Here is an 8720-nt window from a genome sequence, read left to right on the forward strand (position 1 = left end):
TTAGTTAATGTCGTTTTTTGTACTTCAGTTTGTTTATTTTGGCTAAAAGGTTTATGTTGTATCTCTGTTGCAAAATTTGGTTGTATTTTATCGAATTTAGTAAAAAAAAAATATTTAATCTTTTGATTAAAGATATCTTTGATAGTTTGTACTCAATTTTATTGATATGCATGCCAAAAAGTGGCTTAGATGATCTTAAGTTGATCACAACTTATGGTCATTTATAAGTTTAACTTTACAGACCTTCTGTATGCCATAATTATATATATAATACGATCGATAGAGTTCCTATAGATAGAGTATTCTTCACAAATTGTACAATTTTTCGCTTTAATTTAAAAGAATCATTTTTTTCCCCATCATAATATCTGTGTTTGTTGGAACCTTTGTTACATTGGCTAGCCCACAATGTCGGTCCCAATCAAAGTCAACGGAAGAGTGTCCTGCGAAGCATTCACCGTTAACCCATCCACATACAAACGTAGAATCGCAGAATCAGTTAAGCAAATACTCTGAAAGATCCGTTTTATGTAAGCCGACATCGAGGCTGTCGCCATGTAGATGTCCTTTTTTCGACATACTTGGATGGATGACATTTGGGTGACCACAGCAATCCTGCTTCCTCTGTCCGCCAGACATTGTGTCAACAGAATGCCAGAAAGGCAGGAGACCAGGACCATGGGTGTACCGTTAGTCCCGACCGTATATCCTTAGTCGTGCTGCCTGATTGAGCCATTATGACAGCAGGTCCTTTGTCCCCGGATCGCTTCGTCTTCGCTTTTTTCTGCTGAGTCAAGTTGTCCAACATTTTTGGGACTCGCCTTTGTTTGCCAGCGTGCATAATTTTTATCAATAAAAACGTCATTGTCCAGTGTCCAGAAAAAAAACATATACGAATCCTGCTTCCGTTGAATCTCCGATGAATATTAGCTGCTTTTTCTTCAGTCCTCATTGTCCTTCGTGTTAACTGTAAAATTTGGCATATGAAAAATGACTCCTGGCCTCACGGATTACTTACTACTGGCCAATCATCGAGGCGTTCACACGTCTGTGGCTTGGCCAAAATGAATTGGCAAAACATCTGAGAAAAACGACATTCAAAAGTTTTTATCTCAAACGAATTGTCCGTCTCGAATCGCAAATGCTTAAGAATAATAATTGAGTTGTATTGAAAATGGGCTGACGTTTCTAAATTTTAGAATTATTTTTAGTTTCAACATTCCATAAGATTCGGTTGGGAACCCAAAACTGTACTTATAAATTTAATTACTTGGGTAATTGGATCCCGATTTAGAAGTGGGATGCCTCTATGAGCTTGTAGTTGAATTTTCTAACGATCTACAATAAAATATTACCGTTAAAGGAAGGTCATAATTTTAGCCTGTTTTCATGTTACTTTTTTCCGTATTTCTAATGGGTTTCAGTATGGAACCCCAAAACTGCACTTTCAGCTTCCATAACTTGAGTTATTGACTCCCGATTTTGAAGTGGGATACCTCTATGAGTTTGTGGTTGAATTTTCTAATGATCTACATTAAAATATTACCTTTAAAGGAGGTTCAAAATTTTAGCCTCTTTTCATGTTACTTTTGACTTATTTCTAATGGGTTTCAGTATAGGACCCCAAAACTCATCTTCCAGATTCCATAACTTGAATTAATGGATCTCGATTTTGAAGTGGGATGCCTCTATGAGTTTGTGGTTGAATTTTCTAATCATCTACAGTGGTCGGCATATGTATTTTGACAAAATAAAAGTTAAGTATACTCATAACTTGAATTTACTTCTTGTAAACTATAGGCATCAATGGAAAGGTAATTTCAATGCCGTTTGAATGATACAATACATTTCTTAACCCATTCAGTATTTATTGAAAAGGACGAATTTGTGTAAATCAACTTTTAAATTTTTTTAAAAAACTTTTTTCTTCGTCTTGAAAACTTAAATTTTTTGATGCAAAAAGTTTTTTCAAGCAAAAACAATAGTAACTGCAAAAAGAATTTTTCAAAAATCATTTTTCTTATATTTTTTATGAATTTTTGAAAATGCTTAAAAACAGGCATTTGAGCCATATTTTTCTCTTTTTCATACAAATTTTTTCCGACATTGTCACCTTCAAAAAATCATAAAAAATATAAGGAAAATGATTTTTGAAAAATTCTTTTTGCAGTTACTATTATTTTTGTTTGAAGAAACTTTTTGCATCAAAAAGTTTAAGTTTTCAAGTCGAGGAAAAAAGTTTGAAAAAAAAATTTAAAAGTTGATTTACACAAATTTGTCCTTTTCAATAAGTACTGAATGGGTAAAGAAATGTATTGTATCATTCAAACGGCATTGAAATTACCTTTCCATTGATGCCTATAGTTTACAAGAAGTAAATTCAAGTTATGAGTATACTTAACTTTTATTTTGTCAAAATACATATGCCGACCAGTGTACATTAAAATATTACCTTTAAAGGAGGGTCGACATTTTAGCCCGTTTTCATGTTACTTTTTTCCGTATTTCCAATGGGTTTCAGTGTGGGACCCCAAAACTGCACTTCCAAATTCCATAACTTGTGTAAATGGATCCCGATCTTGAAGTGGGATGCCTCTACGAGTTTGTGGTTGAATTTTCTAGTGATCTATATTAAAATATTACCTTTAAAGGAGGTTTAAAAATTTAGCCTGTTTTCATGTTTTTTTTTCCGTATTTCTAATGGATTTCAGTATGGGACCCTAAAACTGCACTTCTTGATTTCATAACTTGAGTTATTGGATCCCGATTTTGAAATGGGATGCCTCTATGAGTTTGTGGATAAATTATCTAACGATATACATTAAAATATTACCTTTAAAGGAGGATCAAAATTTTACCCTGTTTTCATGTACCTATTTTCCGTATTTCTAATGGGTTTCAGTATGGGACCCCAAAACTCAACTTCCAGATTCCATAACTTGAGTTAATGGATCCCGATTTTGAAGTGGGATGCCTCTATGAGTTTGCTGTTGAATTCTCTAACAATCCACATTAAAATATTACCTTTAAAAGAAGGTCATAATTTTAGCCTGTTTTCATGTTACTTTTTTCCGTATTTCTAATGGGTTTTAGTATGAGACCCTAAAACTCAACTTCCAGATTCCATAACTTGAGTTAATGGATCCCGATTTTGAAGTGGGATGCCTCTATGAGTTTGTGGTTGAATTACCTAATGATCTACATTAAAATATTACCTTTATAGGAGGGTCGACATTTTAGCTCGTTTTAATGTTACTTTTTTCCGTATTTCTAATGGGTTTCAGAATGAGGACCCAAAACTGCACATCTATAATCCATAACCTGAGTTATAGGCCGGAGTTTTTTGTTGAATTCTCTAATATTCTACATTTCTCAATTTCATGTTCGATTTTTCCGAATTTGGAAAGGCTTTCAAAATGGGAGCCAATATCTGCACTTCTTGATTCTGGAGTCGTGGAATACCTCTTAGATGTTATACTATCCATAATTTAAGGGTTTCCCTCATGAGTGTTGAATGATTACTTTTCTCTCTGTTTCTGGTCAGCTTTGTGGCCAGAGGCTTTAATTGTTCCTGCATCCCTTCTTTAACTTTATCATTGACATGGTGATGGGACGTGCAGGCCCATATCCAATCGATGCTGTCACTTCCCTCGCTTACTTTCACTCTTTGCTGCAAAAACTAAATGAAAAAGGAGTTTGGAAAGGGTGGCAGAGTCACTACAGTTTGACTAGACGAATTGCCAAATATTTTATTTAATCATGGACACGTGTTTCTCGGCTTTCGGGGGTTGGGTAGCAAGGGGTTGATGGTCGCCACCCCTAAGAGATGACTCCCAAGCGTTCAACCCTTGTGCAACCCTTGCGTGATGTGAATCTCGTAACCCAGGATCAAAATGGCGCTGCTAAATGGCTGAATCTTTGCCAAATCGAAGTGCAGTTTCCAATTCGCGATACAAATGGTTTTAGCTAAGTTCCATTTTCCCCAGGGATCGCTGATCCATAAGCTTATCTTCTACAGATCATATAAAGAACAAAAAAACTAGGTACATAATTGGCATCTTGTTGTCTTCGTCTTTATTCCCTTTCTTTGGTAACAATCGAAATGTCAAGTGTGAGTCAAATAATGATGCATAACCCTCGGCCAGACTATTCCTAGATGTTGCAACCGAGATTATCCTTCGAAACATCATCATTTTCTTGTAATCGATTGCAGAAAAAAGGCGAAAACAGAGTATATCTCCCTAAAGAAGATCAAAAAATCACAAAACACGGTGGAAAAAAGCAGGAGAAGCAGCAACAAACGACGGGCGGGCCAAACCACACAAAGGACGATCGTCCTTCTCGCTCTCCTGCGATCCAGGAATGTGTGTCCTGCCCTTTGGCCACGTGCAGAGCACACTCCAATCACAGGCGAGAAAAGGGACACACTTTCGGTGCCAGGTGAGAGGGCCAAACCAAAGTGTCAATCAGGATTCGCGATCCCCTCGTGATGATCTTCCTCTATTCCTTTGTATATTCAACCCCAAGGCGATCGCAAATCGCATCTGATTCGCCAGGATCGCAGTGCTCAACATTTTTCGATCTGTGTTGACATTTTGCCAGAGATCGTGGCGATCAGAATGTGTTTACTCATGGCCCTAATCCCTTCCCTTTTGGGGCGTCACGATCGATTGGCAATCCTTTTTAGACAGCGCATGATCAGCGCGTGGCGGCTTGGATCGGATCGGATCGTGAGTTCTGATAATTTATTTAATATTTAGAAAACACCAATCGGAGTCTGCAAAAGAACAAATTATAGGTTTGCCTTTTTTCGATTTTAAAAGTAATGAAATCTGTGTTGAGGAACGGCTTACTAAATTATGATATATCCTTGCCAAATTTTGTAGGTGGGTTATCATTACAATCTGAAGTTTTTTAAAGATCAATCGGCAGAAAAAAATCAGTTATCTATAAGCTGAACTATCTGCAGCATATATAATATCTGCCATTTTTTATAAATAAATGTATATCTCATGTCCATACAGTCATTGAAGTAATAACTATATAAAAATTGATTCGGTGGTACTCTAGTATACTTACTATAAATTAATATGCTTACAAATTAATTTATGGCTTGTTTTTTGGTTTAGTAACTTTTAAGATGTTGAGCAATAGCTACGGTTTTCATTATTCAAGTAATATATAGGCATTTGGGTATCGGAGATAGAAACACTTAAGCGTAGCTAGACTTAGTCTTCCCATGGGTTCGAAAGTCAACGCGGCTAGTCCAGCAGACTACTTTGGACTTCTGGAGATCAGGGGAATTGGATCACCGGAGGCACTGCTAGCTTTAGTGGGCATGACCAGTGGCTTTCTGGGATCTACCTAGGACTAGGCCTACCGCCCGATGGCCTAGTTTTTCGTTCCCATTCCCATTCCCCGCTCAAGTGATTTGGCAATTGACCTAACAATTGGGCTAAGCGCGGGAGGGAATGTGGAAATCTGGGGATCTAGGCCATCTAATCTTACGGATTTACGTTAAACTTTTGCAATCGAACTGGCCCCTGCCGGCTCGAGCATTATTTGGCAATATACGAGCAGGCGGAGGCGGAGTGGCCTAATCTGGTGGACTGTGAACTGATCCCGATCCGCGATCCGCTGTCCGCTGTCCGCGATCTCCTCGTTCGCTCGTAATCTGAGATTAAATTAAAATGTCGCAGGAAGGCAGGGGAGGTGGGCATGTTCGGGACGCAGACTCACCTCTGTTTGCGCTAAATCCCCGAGATCCAGGGGCCTAATCCTTTCGCTCGACCGACTACCTGGCCACTGATCCCATGGCCCGAAAACCATGCAACAGTCGCGCTACACACGAATTAACCTGATTAAAATTGTATTTTTCCCAAATTTATGGGATTAAGTTCCGTTCAAGTTCCTTTAACTCGTTTAAGCTACCGGATTTAGTTCAAGTGCTCGCCTGGATCTCCCCGGGCGATCTCAGGCCTCTCAAACCTCCGTGAGCCTCCGTGAGCCGATTTTTATTGGGCTGGCTTAATTAGCACAATTGTTTACAAATTTACCTTTCGTCATGCTGCAAAGGGATCGGGCCAGGATACTCCTGAGATCGGTGTGTGAAATCCATGGCCCGCACACGCCCACAGCTCAGAGTTCTGGGCCGAGAGTCTTACGTTCTGCAATTCAGAGCAGATCAGCTATGTGTGAACCGAGCGGATTGCGATTCCATTTAAAAATTTGTCTAATCCAGAGCAAGGATCCTGATCCATGCCTGTGCAATCAGTTCCACCTCATCGTCCCATATTCCAATCAATTAGCTTATGCAATTCAGAAGGGAACCCGCTTAAATCAAGTTTTAAAGTGCCTAAACCTTTTTTTGTGTAAAGTCACACACTTGTTTATATTATAAGACTTTTAACATTTTACAATTTGAAAAAAATGTACTATTTATTTATAAGTGTATTTATTTTTGTATACTAAGATAAAATCCTTTGCTTAATTATTATATTTTATCTGAAAACTACTCCTTTTTAAAGCATCTAGTAAATTTACAAGTATATTAACAGGGAAAACAAATATTTTTTACGATGCAGTGGGATCTTGTAGCCAAAGGAACCCGACTTTGGAATTGTTTCTAATTTGTTAACTAGAAAAGTATTGTTTTTTTGAATCGAGACATAATGAACTCAGAGAATGTGAGGCTATTTTAAGTAACTCCGACCTCACTTCCGTTGGGCAGCTGTAAAGGCTTAAGAGGTTCTGGTCCTCCATTGGCGCCTGTGGAAGGATCCTGCGGTTCCTCATCGAATATACATATCTGTTGTGGTCATGGCCGTGGTGTGTGCGTTCCCTAGAAGTCGACACAAATTCTGTGCTTAGGCAAATAAAAACAAATATTTATGTGTAAAAACAAACCCCAGACGAAGGCCCAAGGTCCTGTTGGTCATAGAAAAACAAATCGTTTGTATGCCCTGTAGACTGTAGGCCAAGCGAAAACACGTGCCCACTTATTATATTTTCGTTGCTTTCCATTTCGGGGCTGGGAAGACGAACTATCGGTGGCTCTGGCTATTGATGCTGGAATAACAAAACGCAAGTCTAGCCATCGAATGAATTTCGAATCGCGTTTCCCCGACATAAAGTTGCAATATGTTGTGTATTAGAGCCGCAGCAATTGCGATCCCTGCGAGCCAATCCGAGTCCCATTCCAGATCCCGAACTCCGATCCCATTCAGTCTACGCCCCCTCGAGATTAATGAGGATGTGCGGCGTGTGTTTACTCTGCTGTTTTCCAAGTCCCGAATACTGAATCGAGAAACCAGAATCCAGAATCCAAAGTCGAATCCTTTCACTGGACATGGGCATGAGCCACATGTGTTCGTTTTCCAGCTGCTGACCACACTGGACACTGAACATCGAACATTGAACACCAAATAGTAAACCTGAGCACTGAAAAAAGACCACTGAACACGCTCATTAGGCAGCCTTCCACTTAAGCATGAGTTGGCTGTTTTTGCATCTTTGATAAATTAACCAACAATGGGAGGCGAACTGTCGCTTGGCTCGTGTGGCTCTCCAAACAGTCGATTCCGGTGGCACTTACTAGTATTTCCTTTGGGATGTGGCCGAAGGCAAGCTGAAAAGAGTTGTTTTCAAAGTTAAAAGCAGATTGATGAAAATCTATGTTAGAACTTCATGTACCCTGAATACTACTGCAGCTTTTTTATACAACTTCTCATAACGATTCTCAAGTGATTAGGCTGCGCTTGATACATGTGTTCAAAAGAAACTCAAATATCTCGAGTTCTGCTACAACCATCTTTGTAATATATAGTATTAGGCTTTGATTCCGTGGAACTGACAGCATATAACAAAAATATTAAAGTCATCTCACCACCTTCATAGTTACCTCAAGTAACTCGGGTTGTATAAGAATCACACATATGAAACTTCGTCCACAATACATCAACCAAACAAGCATACAACATACCAAATTACAACCAATAATCTCTCAACAATTAGCTAAAATTTAACAAATTCGAACAAATAGCTTCACTTAGAGCATATCCCAAAATCGAATGCAGGCTGCGTGGCAGGAGGCTGTTGAGGAACTTTCTTCCAGCAGTTCCTTTGAACCGTTTCAGTTAACAATTAGTGAAGGAAAGTCGTGTGGCTCGTGTACCGAAACAATTCCTCAGTCAGCGGTCCTTAGTCCTCAGTTCTGTATGCCCTCCTAATTATGCGTCGAAAAATTGAGCGCCTCAAATTACTCGTACAATCCGAACAAGAACGCAACATGAGCCATGGTAATGGAAATGCAAATGCCATTTAAGTTAATTAATCACGGCAACTTGTGGCAAATTGTATGCAGGGGTATCGGTATCCAAGGATCGACCGGAACCGAAGATCATTAGGATTTGAGAGTTTAGAGTTTAGAACGGCGGAGCTAAGATGGCGTGGCATATGTGAGTGTTCCTCTTTTGTGTCCGGCGATTTGTTGGAAAACCCTGGCTAATGGTCTCCGCTGACAGGCGAGACAATAAACGCGATATATATTATTTATACATATATGTATAAGGTCTGGTAGAGAAAAGGATTTCGAAACTCCGGGGTCAGTTCCCAGGGCGCAGAACTCTTTCCACGCTTCGCTGATCTTTATTTGGCAAACAGACCTTGATAATGACAAAAAGATAATCGGCGAAGGGTAAGACAGGAAGTGATCTGCTTTC

This window comes from Drosophila suzukii, chromosome X (assembly GCF_043229965.1).
Source record: "Drosophila suzukii chromosome X, CBGP_Dsuzu_IsoJpt1.0, whole genome shotgun sequence".
In the NCBI taxonomy this organism is placed as follows: Eukaryota; Metazoa; Arthropoda; class Insecta; order Diptera; family Drosophilidae; genus Drosophila; species Drosophila suzukii.